Source organism: Dromiciops gliroides, chromosome 4 (assembly GCF_019393635.1).
Source record: "Dromiciops gliroides isolate mDroGli1 chromosome 4, mDroGli1.pri, whole genome shotgun sequence".
Taxonomy (NCBI): domain Eukaryota; kingdom Metazoa; phylum Chordata; class Mammalia; order Microbiotheria; family Microbiotheriidae; genus Dromiciops; species Dromiciops gliroides.
Genome location: NC_057864.1, coordinates 438,004,891 through 438,027,326, shown reverse-complemented (window position 1 = coordinate 438,027,326; position 22,436 = coordinate 438,004,891). Strand labels below are relative to the sequence as shown.

Genomic DNA, 22,436 nt, shown 5'->3' with positions numbered 1-22,436 from the left:
GAATGACTTGACTATTCTCAACAATACAATGATCAAAGACAATCCCAAAGGACTATTGATGAAACATACTATCCACCTCCAAAGAAAGAACTGATATTGCAAGAACAGACTGAAGCATGCTGTTTTTCACTTTCTTTCATTTTTTCTTTTAATCACATTTTCTTGTACAAAATGACAAATATGATAATGTTGAATATAATCATACATGTATAACCTATATCTGATTGCTTGTCACCTCAGGGAGGATGGAGGGGAGGGAGGGAAGGAGGGATAAAAATTGGAACCCCAAACTATAAATAAAAATGTTTATTACATTAAAAAATAGAAAAAGAACTTTGCCTTACATTTTATAGAAAAAAATGAAGCCATTTGCAATGAGCTCTCTACTTTCCTTCCTTATTCACATCACTTATATGTCTTCTGCCATTATCTCTTCTTTCACCCCTTTTTCACATGAAGAGGCAACCCTACTCTCATTTTTCACCTTTTATTTATTTTTTCTCTTTTTAAATAAAAGTATTTTATTATTTTTTAGTTACATGTAAGGATAGTTTTCAACATTTGTTTTCATAGGATTTTTAGTTCCAAATTTTTCTTCCACCCTTCTTTCCCTCCTTCCTCCCCAAGACGGAAAGCAATCTGATATAGGTTATATATGTACAATCACATTAAACACATTTCTGCATTAGTCATCTTGTGAAAAAAAGAGTTAGAGCGCAAGGGAAAAACCTCAAAAAAGAAGGGAGAAAACAGCCCAAAAGTAGAAACAGTATGGTTAAATCTGCATTCAAAATTCACGGTTCTTTTTTCTGGATGTTGAGAACATTTTCTATCACGAGTTCTTTTAAATTGTTTTGGATCATTGCTCTGCTGAGAAGAGCCAAGTCTGTCACCATTGTCCATCACACAGTGTTGCTGTTACTGTGTACAATGTTCTCCTGGTTCTGCTCCTCTCAGTCAGCATCAGTTCATATAAGTTCTTCCAGGTTTCCCTGAACTCCTCCTGTTCATCATTTCTTACAGCACAATAGTATTCCATTACATTCATATACCACAACTTGTTTAGCCATTCCCCAATTGATGGGGCAGCCCTACTCTTTACCAAGACTAACCCCTCTACTTACATCTGATCTCATTCTATTCCATCTTCTCCAACAGATTGCCCTTTCTATTATCCCTAAGATATCACTTATCTTCAACTTCTCCTTGTCTACTGGATTTTTCCCTACTGCTTACAAACATGTCTATCTCTCCCCCATCCTCAAAAAAACCTTCATTTGATCCTTTCATCACCTCTAACTTTTGTCCTGTATTTCTTCTGTCTTTTGTAGCTAAACGTCTTTAGAAGGAATCTGAAATAGGAGCTTCCATTTTTCCTCCTCTTTCTCTCTTCTTAAGCCCTTACAATTTGGCTTCCAATATCATCAATCCACCTAAATTACTCTTTTCAAAGTTACCATTTATTTCTTAATTGCCAAATCCAATGACCTTTTCTCAATCCTCATTCTCCTTGACCTTTCTGAAGCCTTTGACATTGGTGATCAACCTTTTCTCCTTGATACTCCCTTTCTTCTAGGTTTTTGGGATACCACTCCTCCCTACTCATCCTTCTACCTATTGGACCCTCTTCAATACCCTTTGCCAGATCCTTATTACAATCATGCTTTCTAATTGTAGGTGTCCCCAAGGGCTTTGTCCAGGGCACTTTTCTCAATATATACTATTTCACTTGACAATCTCATGCTCCCATGGATTTAATGACTATTTCGATGCTGATGTTTCTCAAATCTACCTATCCTTTCATAACCTTTATGTTGACCTCTAACCTTGTATTATCAACTGCCTTTCAGATATCTTGAACTAGATGTCTGGTAGACATCTTAAACTCAATACATCTAAAACAGAACTCATTATCTTTCCTCCTAAATCTTTTACCGCTTCTATCTTCCTCTTATAGTACAGAGTAACACCATCTTCCCAGTGCCTCAGGTTCACAACCTAGGTGCCATCCTTGACTCCTTACTATCTCTCACCCTCTATTATCCAATGTGTTGCTAAGGACTATAGATTTCACCTTTGCAACATCATCCCTTAAATATACTCCCTTCTCTCCTCTGATACTGCCACCATTCGGTGCAGGTCCACATCACCTCACACCTGGACCATGCACTGTTGATGGGTCTCCCTGCCTCAACCCACCCTCTATTTAACCACCACAGTGATTTTCTTAAAGTGCAGGTTTAACTGTGTAACCCCCTACTCAAATTCCACTGACTCCCTATTACCTCCAGGATCAAATATAAAACCCTTTGTTTGGTGTTCAAAGCCCTTCAAAATCTAGTCCCATCCTACCGTTGCAATCTTATTTACATCTTCCTCCCTGGCATCTATTATTTAAACCAGTGACATTGTTCTCCTTACTGTTTCATGAAAGAGGTACTCTTGACTGTATATTGAGGACCCCTCTCTCCCAACCTTCATGTCAATATCTGCTTTCTTCCCCCAGCTCTACCTATCTGAAAACAACCCTACCCTTCCTTCACCTACCCAAGGGAGCCAAGAATCCCATTGCTACTCTAGCAATTTCCTCATTTCCCTGTGGTGGTGGCCCAGACCTCTCCAGCTTTCCTATCCTCTGGAGTGGACGTGGTTGTTCATACTAGTTAGATGAGCTTGCAGTCATCAACTACAGTCCTTCTAGTAATATAGAAGGCCACTGAATCTTGCCAACTTCCATACCTCCTAAGGTCTTCCAAGTCTTACTATGCAGAGGATGTCATAACATCCTGAAGATCCCTGGGTGCTGCCATTTAACCTTCACTTTACAGACCCTCAAGTCTTGTGATTCACCTGGGATTTCCCATCTATCCTGAAGCTGAAGCTATATTGTCTCTCTGACTCAGAGTAAAAGCTCACTGAGAGAAGGGGCAGTTAGATGGTGCAGTGGAAAAAGCACAACTCTGGATTCAGGAGGACCTGAGTTCAAATCTGGCCTCAGACACTTGACACTTAGTAGTTGTGTGACCCTGGGCAAGTCACTTAACCCTTATTGTCTCGCCAAAAAAAAGCTCACTGAGAGCAGAGCTGTCTTGCTTTTGTTCTAGTTGTAACTCCAGTGCTTAGCAAAGTACTTGGCATTTAGAAAATAATTAATACATCTCCTCCCCCCTCATTCATTCATATGAATGGCTGCCATGTTGACAAGCTTCACTTTTCCTCAAAGGGCAAAACCAGGGGTGATGGGTATAAAAGAGACAGATTTAGATTTAATTTAAGAAAAAATTTCCTACCAATTTGAGCTATCAAATAGTGGACTGGGCTCCGACAAGTCTTCAAGCAAAGGATGGATGACTTCTTGTCAGGCATATTGTGGGGGAGCTTCCTTTTCAGGTACAATTAAACTAGATGGCTTCATTTGGCTCATAGGATTTAAAACCGCATGGGACTTTAGAGATTATCTAGTCCAATCCCCACAGTATTTTATAGGTCAAAGACTTACCAGAAAGGGAAATACCTTGCCCAGGGATCATGGAATACTAAGACCTTGGAGATGATATAATTCAATCTCATTTTACAAATGAGGAAATGACAGCTCAGAGAGACTAAGTGGCCTTCTGAATGTTAAAGGGAAGTGAGCACCAGCACTAGGATTAGAGCCCAGGACCTCTTACCACCTGTCCAAATCCAGTTCTCTTTCCACCACAAGAATTGAATTTAGGTGAATTAAGTAAATGAAGTGAAGAAGGTGAGTGGGGAGGAGGGTTTTCTCAGCTAAGGAGAGAAAGCTGTGGATTTCCTCAAAAGGTAAAGCTCCCATTTCTCCAGGACTGCCTATTTTGCCTACTTAGTCATTTCCAGATTCTGGGAATGTACCCCCTTTCATGCAGCCATAGTTATCTTCTTGTTGTTGTTGTTGAATCATGTCCAACTCTTCGTGAGCCAATTTGGGGTTTTCTCTACAAAGATACCAGAGTGGTTTGCCATTTCCTTTTTTAGCTCATTTTACAGATGAGGAAACAAGCAGACAGGGTGAAGTAACTTGGCCCAGGGTCACACAGCTAGTAAGTGTCTGAGGCCAGATTTGAACTCAGGAAAATGAGTCTTCCTGACTCTAGGCTCAGCACTCTATCCACTATGCCACCTAGATACCATCACATTACCTAGAGAAAGATAATTTAGCTAGTTCCAAATTTTTCTCCCTTCCTCCCTAAAAAGAAAGAAAGAAAGAAAGAAAGAAAGAAAGAAAGAAAGAAAGAAAGAAAGAAAGAAAGAAAGAAAGAAAGAAAGAAAAAAGAACTTGGGGTTGCTTTATCCTAAATTGCTCAGTTCTCTTTATTAACCTCAGCCCTAACCCCATTGCTTTCTTGCAGCCAAAACGCCAACAACACTTAACAAAACTGACTAAGCAGAAAACTGGATGAATGGAAGGCTTGAGGTATTTTTTTAAAGTTCCTGCTGCCAGTGATAGCTAACATTTATAATAGTGCCTACTATGTGTTAAGTGCTTTACAAGCATTATCTCATTTGATCCCCACAACAACCCTGAGAGATGAGTGCTATTTTTATCCGCACTTTACAGATGAGAAAACTAAGGCAAACAGATGCTAAGTGACTTACCCAGGGTCACACAACTAGGAAGTGTCTGAGGTCAGATTTGAACTTGTCATCCTGACTCCAGGCCTGGTGTTCTATCTACTGTACTACCTAGAAACAGCTCTTCAAGGATCTGTCTGGGTAAAGATGTAGAAAACTCAAAGGAAGAATACTCCCCCTGCCCCCAACAGAAGCAATATAGAGAACTAGACTTGGCAACAGGAAGACCGGAATTCAAATCTAGCCTCAGATTCCTCCTAACTGTGTGACCTTGGGCAACTCACTTCCCCTGCCTACTTCAGTTTCTTTATCTGTAAAATGAGGATAATAACAGCATGTCTCTCCCAGGGTTGTTGTGAAAATCAAATGAGATAATATTTGTAAAGCATATTGTAAACCTTAATGTGATGTATAAATGTTAGCTATTATTACTAAGGGCAGCTGGGTTGCATAGTGGATAGAGCACTGGGCTTAGAATCAGGAAGAATCATCTTCCTGAGTTCAAATCTGGCCTCAGACATTTATTAGCTGTGTGACCCTGGACAAGTCACTTAACCCTGTTTGCCTCAGATCTTTCTCTGTAAAATGGGCTGGAGAAGGAAATGACAAATTAGTCTTGTACCTTTGCCAAGAAAACCCCAATTGGGTCACAAAGAGTTGGGCATGACTGAAAAATAACTCAACATGGATCTTAGGATGATGGATTCAGAGTTGGAAGAGTTTTCAGAGATCAGCTAGTTCATCCTCTTCATTTTACAGATGAGGAAACTGAGGCTGGGGAAAATTTAGTGTTTGCCCATGGCCTTAAAAAGTGTTGAGAGGTGGGATTTGAATACAAGTCCTCTCTAATCCATCTAGGGCCAGTGTTATTTCCACTGCACCACACTGAGTCAAATCATCTGAGTCTAAATCCTGTCCCTAATCCAGCCCTGCTAGGCCTTAACTCCATCTGTGAAATGAGAGGGGTGGACGTTATCATCCCAAAGTTCCCTTCCAACTCGAAGGTCTTCCCAACTCCAAAGCCAAGTCTCTAGCCAGCATATAGCAGCTGCTCCTCATTGTATTATTATTATTATTATTTTGGTGAGGCAATTGGGGTTAAGTGACTTGCTCAGGGTCACTCAGCTAGTAAGTGTTAAGTGTCTGAGGCCGTCCTGAATCCAGGTCCGGTGCTCTATCCACTTCGCCACCTAGCGGCCCCTCATCGTATTATTTTACATGATTCCTTAAGGGTTCTTCCAAACCTTGGGGGAGGCCAAGCCAAAGAGAGAAGAGATCCCAGGCAGACAGATACAACTTATTCTGAAAATACAGAGTGCACTGCATTTGATACATTCTTCTGGTCCCTCCCTCCCTCCCCAGTTCAGCTTCCCGAGTCCCGTTAGGTTGCATTTTTAAGTATAATTACCAGGATGGAAATGGGACAGAAAGGAGGCAGATCCCAGAGAAGTTGCAGAGAAAGAGCAGCTGGGTGTTAACTCTGCACTCTTGCTTAGGCCCCAAGCTCAGGGAGCATCTCTGTTCCTTCCTCTTTGTATCTTTTCTTGCTCAGTCCCTAGCTTTCAGCACACATGGACACTTTACAGAGAGGGGCGTTGACTCATGCCTGCTTAATACTGCTGCGACTACTGCAGCTGCTCTCTGCTGCCCTCTGCGGATCGGATGTGAGAACAGCTTTCTACTGCTCATGTCTGAGATGGATGCAGGCTCATCTGAATACTGGGGTCAGACTCCATAGAAAGGGCAGCATGGCCCAGGCACCTTCCTACCTGTGCTCCTCCGGGTTTCTCACTCAATGGTTTGGTGCTCTGTCTTTTCACTCTTTTTGTTCTTTTAGCACTGTCACAGAATCGCAGTATTGGAAGGGACCCCAGAGTCCCATTCTGGCTAAGAATCCCTGCTACAAACATCACGGACCAGTCATCCTTCATCAGAATTATCCAGTATTTACCAAGTGTCCATTAAGTTCAGGGCTGGGACCATGGACAAACAAAATGGAGAGTGCTCATTATTTTAATTGTCTCTATTTCAGTCCTCACTTGAATCCTTTCTCTCCCCTCTTGTCTCTGCCTCTGGAGCAAGGTTCTTAACCTGTGGTCCATGGACCTTCACCAATAGATTTCAGGAGGTCCACGAACTTGAATGGGAAAATTACATCTTTGTCTTTTTTTTTTTAAATCAATTAGATCATCATTTCTTTTTTTTGTTTGTTTTTCTTTTTTTGTTTTTTGTTGGGCAATGAGGGTTAAGTGACTTGCCCAGGGTCACACAGCTAGTAAGTGTCAAATGTCTGAGACCGGATTTGAACTCAGGTTCTCCTGAATCCAGGGCCAGTGCTTTATCCACTGCACCACCTAGCTGCCCCCATCTTTATCTTTACTAACCTCTAACTCCAGACTTCTTAATCTTTGTTGTTGTTGTTACATGGACCCCTCTAATAGTCTGGGAAACCTCTGTACCCCTTTGTGGAATAATGTTTTTAAATAATTGAATGAAATGCTAAATTTCAGTTGGAGGACAGTCATTTTCTACAATGTGAATCTTTAGGAAAAGCACTTAAGAAAGGAATGGGGGGGGGGCATCTAGGTGGCACAGTAGATAGAACACCAGCCCTGGAATCAGGAGAACCTGAGTTCAAATCCGGCCCCAGACACTTGACACTTAACTAGCTATGTGACCCTGGGCAAGTCACTTAACCCCAATTGCCTTACCAAAAAAAGAAAGGAAGGAAGGAAGGAAGGAAGGAAGGAAGGAAGGAAGGAAGGAAGGAAGGAAGGAAGGAAGGAAGGAAGGAAGGAAGGAAGGAAGGAAGGAAGGAAGGAAGGAAGGAAGGAAGGAAGGAAGGAAAGAATGGCTCTTTGCGGGCTCCCCTACTAGCTAGGTGGTGCCTGGAATCAGGAAGACCACTTATTTATCATTTCCCATGTACATGGAGTTCATAGACACCTCTGAAATTGCTCTGGTCCATGGATCCCAGGTTAAGAACCTCTGTTCCATCTAGTGTCATCATCATCCAGTTACCAGCATTGTATCTTATTCATAATAGTAACTAATCAAATTGAATCATCAGTCATCAAGCATTTATAATGAATTGACTATATTCCAAGCACTGTGTTAAGTCTAAGGAATAGAAAAATATGGTCCCTGACCTCAAGGAGCTCACAATCTGATGGGGAAACCACATGTGTGTATATGTATAGGCATAGGTATATGTATATGTGTATATGTGTATGTATATATATATGTGTATGTGGTTGTGTATATGCATGCACATATATAGTTTTATACAGCATAAATGCAATGTAGGCAGCATTGTGCTATGCTGAGTGAGTCAGGCATGAAAACATTGCCTATGAGAAATGAAAGTTTAAGCCAGACACCCCAGCACATCCAGGGATATAGAAGACATCATTGCAAAGCCACAGTCTGAGTCATCTTTCCAGGTTCCAGAATAGATTTTCCCTTGATTATATACCAGGTCTCACTTGAGAGGCCACTGACCAATAGTTGAGCAGAGTCAGGGACACAGGGGTAGCATCTGGGTAGTATATGGGAGGCAACGTGGGGTAGTAAGGAGAGTGTTGGACTAGGAATCAGAAGATCTTGGATGGACCAAATTTATTTACATCTCAAAGCCTCAGCTTGCTCATCTGGACAATGGAAATAATAACGCTTTCGCTACCTGGCTCACAGAGCTATTTTGAGCAAAGTATTTTGGAAATTATAGAATGCTATATAAATGTGAGCTTCTAGTCTAACAAATTCTAAGAAATGTTTCTAAATAAATATTTATTGCCCAATCATTAGAAAAGTGCACAGGTGGCTGACAGAGTGGTGCTCAAACATTCACTCCAGGTGTGCTGAGCACCAGGTATTTTCCAGCAGCAATCTAACCAGAGGACAGGCCAATATCACAGCCATCCCTGAACAAAGGAATAAATTGAATCATGTATCAACATGAATGTGTTTGCTAATCAGTAAGTGATAAGGATTCATGAAGTCTATATAGCAATATAGGGTATGTCTTCCCCTCTAACATGACCTTTCTCTCAAAGCCCTCAATCATCAAAAGGAAAAGATTATTATGTTCTTTATCAGTTACAAAAGTGAGTGTGAAAGTGCTTTGAGATCCTAGGATGAAAGGTGCAGTATAAGGATAAAGCATTATTAAGCATCTTGTTTCCTCAGGAGCTCAGAGAAATGTAGGCTTAGTCTATGGTACACCAGGTTGGGCAGACATCTTGGATGTTAGTTGCTATGGCGTAAGTCTCTAAGGAAAGAACTTTAAGAAAAGGCTTTCCCACTAGTTAGGAAACACTGGAACCAGAGTCAGAAAGACTTGATTTCAAATCCAGCCTCAGTCACCAGCTGTGTGACCTTGGACAAGTCACTTAACCTCTGCCTGTTTCCTTAACTGTAAAATGAGGACAATAGGACCTACCTCCTAGGGTTATTCTGAGGGTCAAATAAGATAATATTTGTAAAGCACTTAGCACAGTGCCTGGAAGATAGTAGATGCTTAAATACCTTTTCCCTTCCATAGAAAAAATATTCTTCTATCTGATGCTAAAATGTCAATTTCTTTCTTTCTTTTTTTTGTTTTTTAGTGAGGCAATTGGGGTTAAGTGACTTGCCCAGGGTCACACAGCTAGTAAGTGTTAAGTGTCTGAGGCCGGATTTGAACTCAGGTACTCCTGAATCCAGGACCAGTGCTCTATCCACTGTGCCATCTAGCTGCCCCCTAAAATGTGAATTTCTTAAAGGCAGGCATTGTTTTTGCATTTCTTTGTATTCCTAGTGCTTAAATATATGCCTGGTATGTAGTAAGTGCTTATTATATGCTTGTTGATTGATCAATTGGAAGCATCCAACCCTCTTTCACAACATATTTAAATTTATCTCCCACATAATCTAACAAAGAAAACAATAAGGAAGTGTGAAGGAAAGCCTGTATTACATTTATTAGATGGCTAGACAGAGGTATGAATCTGCAAAGTTGCTTGGTTAAGGTCATACAAAGCCAGCTACTCCATAGCAGCCCCACCAAGGCAAAGCCCCAAATATTGACATCTTCTGTCTCTTTTCCGGGTCAGTTGCCTTGGGTTCTCTTCACCATTCCTGATCAGGCCTCCTGGGGGAGGGGATAATCCCACCTTCCAGTAAGATTAGTGGCTCCAGCTATTGGTGAACCCCTTTCTAACAAGAAGAGAGAGATTACAAAGCAAAAGGGGAGGGAAGACTCAGTCTATACCAAATGTATATGTCTTTGCTTAACCAATAGCAGCAACTAAATAGGGAGACTCACTACCCAAAGCCCCCCTGCTGTTTTCTGTAGAGCCAGGGGTACCATTTATAAAAGATATCCTTTAATCTCCCAGGAGAAGGGGGAGGGGAGGGGTGGGTTGTAGAATCTACCAGTGCTACTGCTGGAACATCTGGGCCTCCTCTGCAGGCTCTATGACAAAGCATATTCATAACAAGACTCATACGACAGGATGAGTACTATAGTGAACTTCCATTTATCCATGCTGATGGAAGGTCGGGAGACTCTATTATTCAGCTAGTCTCAAATAGTAGGCAATCCAACAGCCTTTTTTTTTCTGTCTTGGCTTTGAAATGTATTTCTATGATTTAGTGGGCAGATGACTTGACTTTCTAATTCTGTTTACCTTAGATGGATATTCAAATTAGCTGGTATTCCCTGGGCACATGCCAGATGGTCAGTGAGTCTAAGAATGTCAGGGGAAGTCAGCCCAGGATTCCATAAAGCAGGTAAGGTTTATATGCACTGGGGAGCTTCACTGGATAATAATAATGAAGGTAACTTCTGTTTCCCATATGTGACCTCATTTAATCATAACAACCCTGTGAAGTAGAAAGTACCAATAATGTCACCCTTGTTTGACAAAGAAAGAAACTGAGGCCTCAGGAGAAGTGACTTGTACAGGGGACTAGTTGTAGAGGTAAACTCAGATCTTTCTGATTCTGAGGCTTCCACTTCCTGAGCCTACTTTTCCCAATAACCCCAGAGTCTGGAAAATGGAACAAAAAAAATCTAATCACCTACCACATACCCAGTCCTGGAGAATAGCTCCACAGTGGCTCACTTTCCCATTCACCATGGCAGCTCTTTCAAACTTTCTCATCTTTCCTTATAGCACCAATCTCCCCTTCTTCCCACACTCTCAAGCTGACAACCTGGCTTCATATTTCACTGAAGAGGGAAAAAAACTGAGACCATTCACTGAAAGCTCCCTCTTCTCTCATTCTCTTCAACTCATCTCACAGATGCCTTCTACCATCATCTCTGCCCTCATTTAATGAGGTGGTTTCTTCTAGTCAAAGTAAACCCCTCTATTTACACCAGTGATCCCATTCCATCTTGTCTTCTCTAGCAGATACACCCTCCCCATTATCACTCCAACTTCTTCACTTATCTTCAATATCTCCTTATCCATTAAATGCTTCTCTACTGCCTATAAACATATTTATGGTTCCCTCATCCTCAAAAAATTCTCACTTGATCCATCGGTCCTTTCTAGCTATAATTCCCATATCTCTCCCCTCTTTTCTGGCTAAACTCCTTGAAATGGGTGTCTCTGCTTCCTTTCCTCCAGATTTGGAGAATAAATTACCTCAAATCTCATTAAAAAAAAACTTGTTTGTGAAGACAACAATCACATCAGAACTTAGCCTTCCTTTTCTCCCAAATTAAAGAACCCCAACTAACCCCTCTTCACAGAACATGTTCTCCATACCTTCAATCACCCTTAACCAAGGATGTGTTTGTTGGTAAATGTTGTTGATATGAATATGTGGGGGTGCTAGGTGGTGCAGTGGATAGAGCACTGGCCCTGGATTCAGGAGGACCTGAGTTCAAATCCAGTCTCACACTTAACACTTACTAGCTCTGTGACCCTGGGCAAGTCACTTAACCCCAATTGCCTCACCAAAAAGATATATGAATATGTGAATCACCTGGATTTGATGGAGGTGCCTTATTATCTAAAAGTATTTTTTATGAAACTCTGGGTTAATAGGAGCAAAATGTCCTTCAACTGGACTTCAGAACTGAATCCAGATAGCTAGCAGATAAAAGGCCCTACTTAGTAACTTCTTTTTCCTCAAGATAGTAAGTCCCTATCTTATGGGGACATCTGGGTATCCTTATCCTTGCCAAACCCTTTTTTGGAATCCTGTAATCTTATCATGATGCCTCTGCTACATCCTTTCTTGTTATAGTATTTGATTTTGGGTTGATTTGTAACTGACAATGCCCTGTAACCCATGGGCAAAGAAACCTTAAAAACCCTTAGAAGGAGAGGGTCACTTAGCTTCCCTCTTAGGAGAGGAGTCTCCACATGATCATGTGTTATATATTTATTCTTGGGACAAAATATTAAATTGATATTATGTTTTTCTGTCTGTCTCTGATCTGGTTTATCTCATAGGAGATATGTTATCCGATCTGGTTTTGGTAGGAGATATTATCAGATATTATAATTTCTCTGATCTTTAATAATTTTATAGGAGAGATTAAAGATATTAATTTCTCTGATCTGGTTAGTAGGATATTAATTCTCTGATCTGTTTTTAGGAGACAGGCAGATAAAAATTATATTTTGATATTCAACAGTATTTAACAACCAGATCTCTGGTGGAAGGAAATGTGCACATGACAAATTCATAAATTTAATCTGCACATTAATTTTTTCTCTATCACTTTCTTAAGTTAAGACAATCAATGAAATAATAACTCAAGCCCTGATTCACAGCATTTGCTAATTTTCAAGGTGTAAATACTCCTACTGAACATTTTCAAGCGAATACCAGCTGGCTCTGGAACCCCACTGCCTTTTACCTTCTTCTCTTAGCCCTCTGCAGCTTTTCCACATTTTTTTCTTCTTCTTCTTCTTCTTCTTTTTTTTTTTAGTGAGGCAATTGGGGTTAAGTGACTTGCCTAGGGTCACACAGCTAGTAAGTGTTAAGTGTCTGAGGCCGGATTTGAACTCAGGTACTCCTGACTCCAGGGCCGGTGCTCTATCCACTGCGCCATCTAGCTGCCCCTTTTCCACATTTTTTTAATCCAGTGACCAAAATTGACTCTTATACTCTAACCATTGTGTGGTTAGCGAAGACAACAGTTAAAGGATTACTTCTTATACCTTACGTGGTGCATTCTAATGGATACATCCTTAATACACGTTCACTTTTTTTCACCTTGGTGACTTGTATTAAACTAGTCTCAGCTCTCTGCTCATGGCTATCTGTGCCTGGCTAAGCCAACCTATACCATTGACACTTTTTTTTTTTGGTGGGGCAATGGGGGTTAAGTGACTTGCCCAAGGTCACACAGCTAGTAAGTTTCAAGTGTCTGAGGCCAGATTTGAACTCAGGAACTCCTGAATCCAGGGCCGGTGCTTTATCCACTGCGCCACCTAGTCGCCCTGACACTTTTTTAAAAAGTATTTTATTATTTTCCAGTTACATATAAGGATAGTTTTCAACATTTGTTTTCACAGGATTTTTAGTTCCAAATTTTTTTTCTCCCAACCCCCCCCCCCGCCTCGTTCTCTCCCTCCCCCCTAGTATGGAAAGCAGTCTAATATAGGTTGTATATGTACAATCACATTAAACATATTTCTACATTAGTCATCTTGTGAAAGAAGATTCAGAGCACAAGGGAAAAAAACTCAAAAAAGAAGGGGAAAAAAAACAGTCCAAAAGTAGAAACAGTATGGTTCAATCTGCATTCATAATTCATAGTTCTTTTTTTTCCGGATGTTGAGAACATTTTCTATCATGAGTTTTTTGAAACTGTTTGCACTGCTGAGAAGAGCCAAGTCTATCCCCATTGTTCATCATACAATGTTGCTGTTACTGTGTACAATGTTCTTCTGGTTCTGTTCCTCTCAGTCAGCATCAGTTCACGTAAGTCCTTCTAGGTTTCTCTGAACTCCTCCTGCTTATCATTTCTTACAGCATCATAGTATTCCATTACATTCACATACCACAACTTGTTTAGCCATTCCTGTATTGATGGGCATTCCCTTGATTTCCAATTCTTTGGCACCACAAAGAGAGCTGCTACAAATATTTTTCATGTGGGTCCTTTTCCCTTTTCTATGGTTTCTTTGGGATACAGACCTAGCAGTGGTACAATTGGGTCAAAGGGTATGAACAGTACCATAGCCCTTTGGGCAAAATTCCAAATTGCTCTCCAGAATGGTTGGATCAGTTCACAGCTCCACCAATGATGCATTAGTGTTCCAATTTTTCTACAGCTTCTCCAACATTTACTATTTTCCTTTTTTTGTCATATTAGCCAATCTGATAGGTGTGAGGTGGTACCTCAGAGTTGTTTTAATTTGCATTTCTCTGATCAATAGTGATTTGGAGCACTTTTTTTTTTCATATGGCAATTGATAGCTTTGACTTCTTCATCAGAAAACTACCATTGACTCATTACTTAACAGCCATTCATTACAAACCATCTACTCTTAACTTTGAAAGGTAGAAAAGCACAACTGAATTTCAGTGTCTCAAGAATCAGTTGTGAACACAAACCTATTCACATGTTCACAGATTTAGAGCTGGAAGGGACCTTTGGAATTGATGCCCTAACCAAAGGACGAAAAAGTGATCTCTCCTGACCTACAGTCTCATGTCTTTAACTGCCTATTAAGCATCTTGAACTGGATGTCCCATGGATATCTTAAAATAATCATGTCCAGAACAGAACTCATCTCCTCTCCCAATCTTCCCCTCCTAATTTCCATATTACTATAGAGGGCACCACTATCCTCCTGACCACTCAGGCTTAGAACCTAAGCATCATCTTCAATTCTTCACTCTTTTTCACACCACCATATCCAATCTGTTGTAAAGTCTAGACACTTATACCTTTGTAACAACTCTCCTATATACTCCCTTCTCTTATGACACTGTCACCACCATAACATAAGTCATCTGGGGAGCTAGGTGGTGAAATCATTAGAGTACAGGGCCTGATATCAGGAAGACTCATCTTCCTCAATTCAAATCTGGCCTCAGACACTTACTAGCTGTGTAATCCTGGGCAAATCACTTAACTCTGTTTGCCTCAGTTACCTTATCCATAAAGTAAGCTAGAGAAGGAAATGGCAGACCACTCCAACATCTTTGCCAAGGAAACCCCAAATAGGGTAATGAAGACTTGGACTGCTGAAGAACAATGTAAGTCATCATCACTTCACACCTGGACTATTGCAATAGTCTATTGCTTGATCTCCTTGCCTCAAATCTACTATACTCAATTATCAGAGTAACATTTGTATAAAGGGCAAATTTAACCATATTGTGCCCCATCCACCCAATTCAACAAACTCTAATGGCTCCCTTTTACCTACAAGATCCTCTGGTGTTCAAAGCCTTTCATAACATGGCTCCTTTCCTACCTCCCTAGTCTTCTTATGCCCCATCCATATACTTTATGATCCAATGACATTGACCTCCTTGCTGTTCCTCACATAAGACTCTTCCCTCCCGACTCCATACATTTCCATGCAGTCTCCCATGAAATTCTCTCCCTCTATCCCTCTTCTGGCTTCCCTAGCCTCCTTCATATCCCAGCTTAAATGCCACCATCAGTAAGAAGCCTTTGTTAGACTCCCTTCATGCTGGTTAATGCCTTGAAAATTATCTCCCATTTATATTGTATAGATCTTACTTGTATATACTTGTTGGCATGTGGCACACTCTTTAAAAGTAAGAATTGTTTTTGCCTTTCTTCACATCCCCAACACTTAGCACAATACCAGGTACACACTAAGCATTTAACACTTGTTGACTAGGAGAGAATAGTGTTCTGAGGGGTAGAGACATGACTTTGTTTCAGTGAAAGGAACATCTGATTATGACACCTGAGTTCTAAGCCCAGATCTGCTATTCACTAGCAGTATGGCTGTGGGCAAATTGTTCTGTCTCTCTTCTAATGAGGTTTCCCTCATTATAATGCTTCCTCATTAGTAAAATGAGAGCTTTGAACTAGATGGGCTCTATAGTCTCTTTCACCTCTGAGATTTTCAGAGAGGACAGAGAAATTCTAATGAGAGGAAGAGGTCAGGAAAAAATGAGGACAGATGGCAAGTGAGGTTAGGCACTATTGTGTGGGGGTAATGAGCAGCCAGGAATGGGGTGTTTAGTGAGTATTTGGGTCCCAGAGACATCTTTCACCCCTTTCAGCATTGCCAGACCTAAAAAAGAACCTTGATGGTTGTTTGGATATCCAGGGTAAATGGTATTGTCTGAGTCAGTGCAGTTCAGATATAACAGAGACCAAATCCTGACTTTGGACTCATCAACACCATGCGATGTAGTTAAATTCAACAAACAGTGACAAAGAACTTATTCTCCGTAAGAAACTATTCTGCGGGGGGGGGGGGGGTAGGGGAGGGAGGGGTGCACCTAGGTGGCACAGTGGATAGAGCACTGGCTCTGGATTCAGAAGGACCTGAGTTCAAACTCAGACACTTGACACTTACTAGCTGTGTGACTCTGGGCAAGTCACTTAACCCTCATTGCCCTGCAAAAAAAAAAAAAAGAAAGAAAGAAAAGAAACTATTGGGGGGGGCAGCTAGGTGGCACAGTTGATAAAGCACTGGACCTGGATTCAGAAGGACCTGAGTTCAAATCCAGCCTCAAACACTTGACACTTACTAGCTGTGTGACTCTGGACAAGTCACTTAACCCTCATTGCCCTGCAAAAAAAAAAAAAAAAAAAAAAGAAAGAAAAGAAACTATTCTGGGCAGCATGGGGGTGGGGTGGGGCTGGTGGTGGAGTAGCAAAGACAAAAACAAAGCAAAGCCTAGCCATCAAGTTTGCAGTTTACAGGGCCAGACACAACATGGACCCAAGCATACATGGTACAAGGGAAATTAAGGAAACCAACAACTTTTTGTTGTCATTCAGGCATTTCTGACTCTTTGTGAACCCATTTGGGGTTTTCTTCACAAATATACAAAAGTGGTTTTCCATTTCCTTCTCCTGCTCATTTTATAGATGAGGAAACTAAGGCAAACAGAGTTAGTAACTTGTCTAGGGTCACACAGCTGGTAAATATATGAGGCCAGATTTTCACTCAGGAAGATAGGTCTTGCTAACTCCAGGTCAGGTACCGTATGCATTATGGCACCACCTAGCTATAACAACTAAGAGGAGTGTGGAAGATTTCACAGAGGAGGTGGAATTGAGTTTTAAAGGAAGCCAAGGATTCTTGGAAGCAGAGATGAAGAAGTGATCTCTGGGCATGGGTGATAAATAGAAGCAGGAGATAGTGTCAGGTTTGAGGAACATGCTAATAATCCAGTTTGGCTAAAATATCCAGTTTGTACAGGGGCAAAATATGAAATTGTCTGGACAATTGGGCAGGAACTAGATTGTGAAAAATCTTAACTGTAAATCTAAGGAGTACATAATTTACAGTGTAGGCAATGGGGAACTAATGATAATTTATTAGCAAGAGAGTGACATTTATAGATTTGGGCCTTAGAAAGGATATTTTGTCATCCATGCAGAAAAAAAGATGTTTAAAGAATGCTTGGCAGGATATATGACAAAATCACATCATTCTGAGAATTTGCATTAAGGGCTGTCTGCTTTTAATGTAGCACTACTGTTGATAATTTTCAGCTTCCTCTATAAAATTGTCTATTCTAAGACAGTGTTGCCTTTAGCTTCCATATATGTCTGCTTAAAAAAGGATACTGAATGCTGGATCAAGTAGGTAGTTTCCAGGTTATTTTCTTTCCCTCTTGTGGCAATTAATTTAAATCAGTCCAGTTAAGCTTCCCTAAGAAATGGTAATAGTCTATTTCTATGTCTGTTTGTTTATCCATTTCCCATTTTCAAACAGACAGGCTGAGTGACACAGTAGATAGAAGTCCTTAATTCAAATCCAGCCTCAAATAGCTGTGTGATTCTGTGAAAGTCATTGAACCTCTCTTTATTTCATTTTCCTCAACTATAAAATGATTATATCTCCTACTTCCCATGTTTGTTGTAAGGATAAAATGAGATAACATTTGTGAAGTGCTTTGAAAACCTTAAAGTTCTATGTAAATACTAGCTATTAATATTGTAGATAAAATTGACAGAAAGATAAGACAATGGATAAATAGGAAGATAGGAAGAGAAGATAAAGAGATAGAAAGAGATAAAGGAAGGAAGGTAGAAAGAGAATGGTAGGAAAAGAGATGGGAAGGAAGATAGAAAATGTAATAAGATGAGAAAAGAACCAAAAGAGAATATCATAAAAACTCAAGAGAGGAAACATATCTAGGAAGACAGAGTGGTCCACAAATGTCAAATACTGTGGAGAAGCAAAAAAATGATGAGTATTGAGGAAAGAGGATTTGTAAGAGATAATTAGTAACTTTGGAGAGAATAGTTTCAGTTGAATGATGAGCTTGGGAAGCCAGATTACAAATAATTGAGGAATGAGTGTTGTTGTTCTTTGTCCTTCATTCTCTAAGAGGACCATGGCATTAGGGTGATGTCATAATTTGCACTGAATCTGATTTAAGTGAGGGAAGGCTGTGAAAGATTACCAATGTCACTCTTTCCTCCAGAGCCAGCTGGGTCCAGTGGCAAGATAGATATCAGGATGACTGGAGATGGTCCCACATGGGGTTAAGTGACTTGTCCAGAGTCACACAGCTAGTGTCTGAGATGAGATTTGAACTCAGGTCCTCTTGATTCTAGGGTCAATCCTCTATGCACTATACCACCTAGCTGCCTTGAGGAATTAGAGGAAATGGAGGTAATGAGTATCTATAACATTTTCTAGGAGCTTGGTTATAAAATGGAAGATCAATATAGGTTGACGGTTTAAGGACATTATCGTTGTTGTCCATCCTTCATTTTGGAAGAGGATCAATGACATCATAGGGTGATAGTTTGACTTGAAGGTGAATTGAATTTAAGTGAGACAGAGTTTCACAAAGTCACCAACCTCACTCTTTATTCCTGAATCATCAAAAGTCCAGTGGCAAGGCAAAAATCAAAATGGCTGGTGATGGCCTGGGATTCAGTGAATGACCCTGGGGTTTTTGATGCCTGACTAAGCTCTAAGTATTCCATTTCACATGGGTCAGATACCTTCATGGCTGTTCTAATACATTGTTCCTATCTGTGCATCCCACTGGGAGAGGTCTTCACATGCTTGGGGTAGGCATCCTCCTAACTCACCAACAGGTTAGACACCTGTCAGTTACCCTCAAACTGGCTTAGCTCCTCTGCCAACACAGTTTACTAGAGTATGGCTACTGAACCTGCTACAGCTCCTTGGAGCCGCAGGTGAGAGTTGGGTAATAGGCAGGCACCAAAGGTAGATGAGTGACCCTGAAAAGGTCTCAGCAAGCCCTTATACCAGAGGACACAGTAGGATGAAATGAAAGGACAATTGGGCATGTTTGTAGAAAGCAGGGAAGGAGCCAGGAGATAGGAAGAGACTGAAAATTAGAGACATAGAAAGGAATCATGATCTGAATCAATGGAGAATAACTAGAGATTCTGAGAGTCAGAAATGAAGAAAGAATGCCTTTCAGGCATGAGGAACAGTCTGTGCAAAGGGAACAAGCCAGGAAATGGTGTGCCAAGTTCAGCAGGTTGGCCAATTTGGCTGAATGTAGAATTCAAGAAGTGATCTTTTGTTCAATATGGGAGATGAAATATTGAGTCCAGGGAATGGCAAGTGGGTCATTGAGCTAGAACAGAGAGTATCTAAATAGCCTTTTGTCTTATGTCCTTTTTGTCATTATCTATTCCAGTTGAGTAATCTGCCACCCTGGACACTGTTGACTAGGCCCTCTTCTTAAATGACCTCTAAGGCCCATTTCAGGTCTGAGAGTCTGTCATTCTATAACTTTTTCCTCTTCCTCTTGACTAAACTAAATAGGCACAACAGCTCTAGCTAAAGCCCTGAACCAGGGTCCTCAAAATGTCAGATGAATTTATATTGTAAGAGAAATTTCTATTAATATCATTTCCATGTGGATTGACCCTCATATTCTCAGGGCTTTTCTTCCTTCTCTTTTCCCTCTACCTTGTGGAAAGAATTATCCCCACTCTCTACCCTGTATGTTGGTATACATGTAGAAGGACACATAACCCTTTAGCAGTTAACGGGGCAATATCCTAGAATCCCAAGACTGCTCCCAAGCAGGGAAATCCTTTACTTGAGATGCCTCATGCCTATATTTCCAGATTCCAGTAGTTCTCCAAGTCAAATACTCACAAATATCTACCCAATTTTTCTGCTGCCAAGTCAGCCATTTCACTTGTTCTCACATTGATTTAATATTTAAAACACATTAGAGTCAAAAATAATGTTTTATGATTCCCAAGGTCAGGACAAAGAAGGCTGCATGGCAGAGTATAATAAATGTTTGAATTGAAATTGAATTATTCCTTTAAAGAACTTTATATCAGAATGCTAACTTGATTCATTCATAGTCAATGGTTTTTGTTATTATTACGGTTGATGTTGAAATACATGGCTAAGGTCCATACCTTAATACTCATTCATATAAGTAATGGGATATGAAAGGAAGAAAGGAAGGAAGGAAACATGTATTTATTAAATGCCTACTATATTAAACACTTTACAAGTATTATCTCATTTGGTCTTCACAACAATCCTAGAAGGTAGGTATTATTATTATCATCCCCATTTTACAGTTGAAGAAACTGAGGCAAACAGAAATTAAGTGATCTGCTCAGGGTCACAAAGAGTCTAAGTGGATGAGTATGGAATTGAATGTGGAGCTTCCTGATAAGAGAGAGACAGAGACAGAGAGACATAGAGACAGACAATTGATTGGGTGTATGGGGAGAGGGAGAGGGAAGATTTAAGCAGGATGCCAAAGTTAGGAACCTGAGAGACTGGAAAGATGGTGGTACCTTGGATAGAACTAAGGAAATTTGGAGAAGTGGGTTAGGGGCTTCATATGTATTGAATTTGAGAGGTCTCCAGAACATTAAGTTTGAAAAGTCCAATAGACAGCTGATGATGCTGGACTGAAATTCAGAGGAGAGATGTGAGATGATCTGTGAATCAGCGGCTTTGTTCCAATAGTTCTTCTTGTCCCTATCCAAAGTTTCCATACTTATAACATTCTAGTCTGGGGTGGAAAGGACTTAAGGTTAGTTCAATACTTGAGGATCTGTTTTTAGTTCAGTATTTAAGTATTTTATTGGTAATAGACCTACCCTTCCCCCTAGAAGTAGTGATTGATTTGTGCTGAGCCATCCACATTCTCTCCCTCCCTTCTCTCTTCATACCCCATGGTTTGGTAGAATGTAAGTTTCAGGGTCATAGGTTCATAAGTTTAGAACTCGAAGGGACCTTGGATGTCATCTAATGCAACTCTATTATTTTACAGATGAGGAAATGGCTCTGGGGTGGGTAGTGAGACTAAATACAAGATCATAAAGGTATAGAGAACCAAGAACAAGACCAGACTGTGATGTGTTCCAGATGGAAAGGAGACAAAAGTCACCAGCCTTTGCAGCCTTCTCTAGAAAGCTCTGTTCTTAATACACTCTTGGTAAAGTTGTAAACTGATTCAAACATTCAGTAGAGCAATTTGGAACTATGGCCCAGGAACTATAAAACCATGCACACTCTTTGACCTAGTAATACCACTGCTAGGTTGGTATCCTAAAAGAGATTTTGTTAAAAGTTGAATTTGGGGGGCAGCTAGGTGGCACAGTGGATAAAGCACTGGCCCTGGATTCAGGAGGACCTGAGTTTAAATCTGGCCTCAGACACTTGACACTTTCTAGCTGTGTGACCCTGGGCAAGTCACTTAACCCTCATTGCCCTGCAAAAAAAGTTGAATTTGAAATTGGGGTGATGCCCATCAATTGGAGAAAGGCTGAACAAATTGTGGGATGAGATTAGGATGGAACACTACTGTGCTGCAAGAAATAATGAGCAGGATGCTATCATAAGGAATTATGAAAAATGCAATCCATCTACAGAGAAAGAACTGATGATATCTGAATACAGATTGAAGTATAATTTTTTGTTATTTCCTCTTTCTAAAGTTTTTTTTTTCTGTTTTCTTTTATAACCTGACTAATGTGGAAATGTTTTGCATGACTGCACATGTATAACATATTGAATTACTTGAGTTTTTAAGGGGAAGGTGGAGAGGGAGGGAGGAGAATTTGTAACACAAAGTTTTAAAAATCAATGTGAAAATTTCTTTATACATGTAACTTTGGGAAAATCCTAAATAAATAAATAAACTAATGAATGAGCAAACAAACAAACAAATAAATAAATAAGTAGACAAATGAACAAATAAATAAGTAAATTAGCAAATAAATAAATGAATGAATATATAAACAAACAGATAGATACAAATTTTTAAAAATCACTAAAAAAACAAAAAAGGAAAAAAGAAAGCTCTGTTCTTTTTACAGAGAATAGAGAATCATCATGGGTGAAGGTTAAAAATTATTTCCTCACTACAGTGTCACTCAGCTCAAATGCCTGCTGTCCATCCTTTGGATACTCTCCAAAGAGATTAGCATCATTCATTCTTTTTCTTTTTTCTTTTTTTTTGGTGAGGCAATTGGGGTTAAGTGACTTGCCCAGGGTCACACACCTAGTAAGTGTCAAGTGTCTGAGGCCAGATTTGAACTCAGGTCCTCCTGAATCCAGGGCTGGTGCTCTATCCACTGTGCCACCTAGCTGCCCCCAGCATCATTCATTCTTTAAGCAAACAGTTATATATTATTTTCTAGTTTGGGGGATACAGACAAAAAAGAAATAACCCTTGCCTGTAAGGAGTTT

At 40.3% G+C, this 22,436-nt stretch overlaps 1 protein-coding gene across 3 annotated transcripts in view; it reads left to right on the top strand.

Moving 5' to 3' along the window:
- KCNA3 (potassium voltage-gated channel subfamily A member 3) overlaps positions 1-22,436 on the top strand; it is a 129,129-nt gene that overhangs the window by 79,779 nt on the left and 26,914 nt on the right. The window lies entirely within an intron of this gene.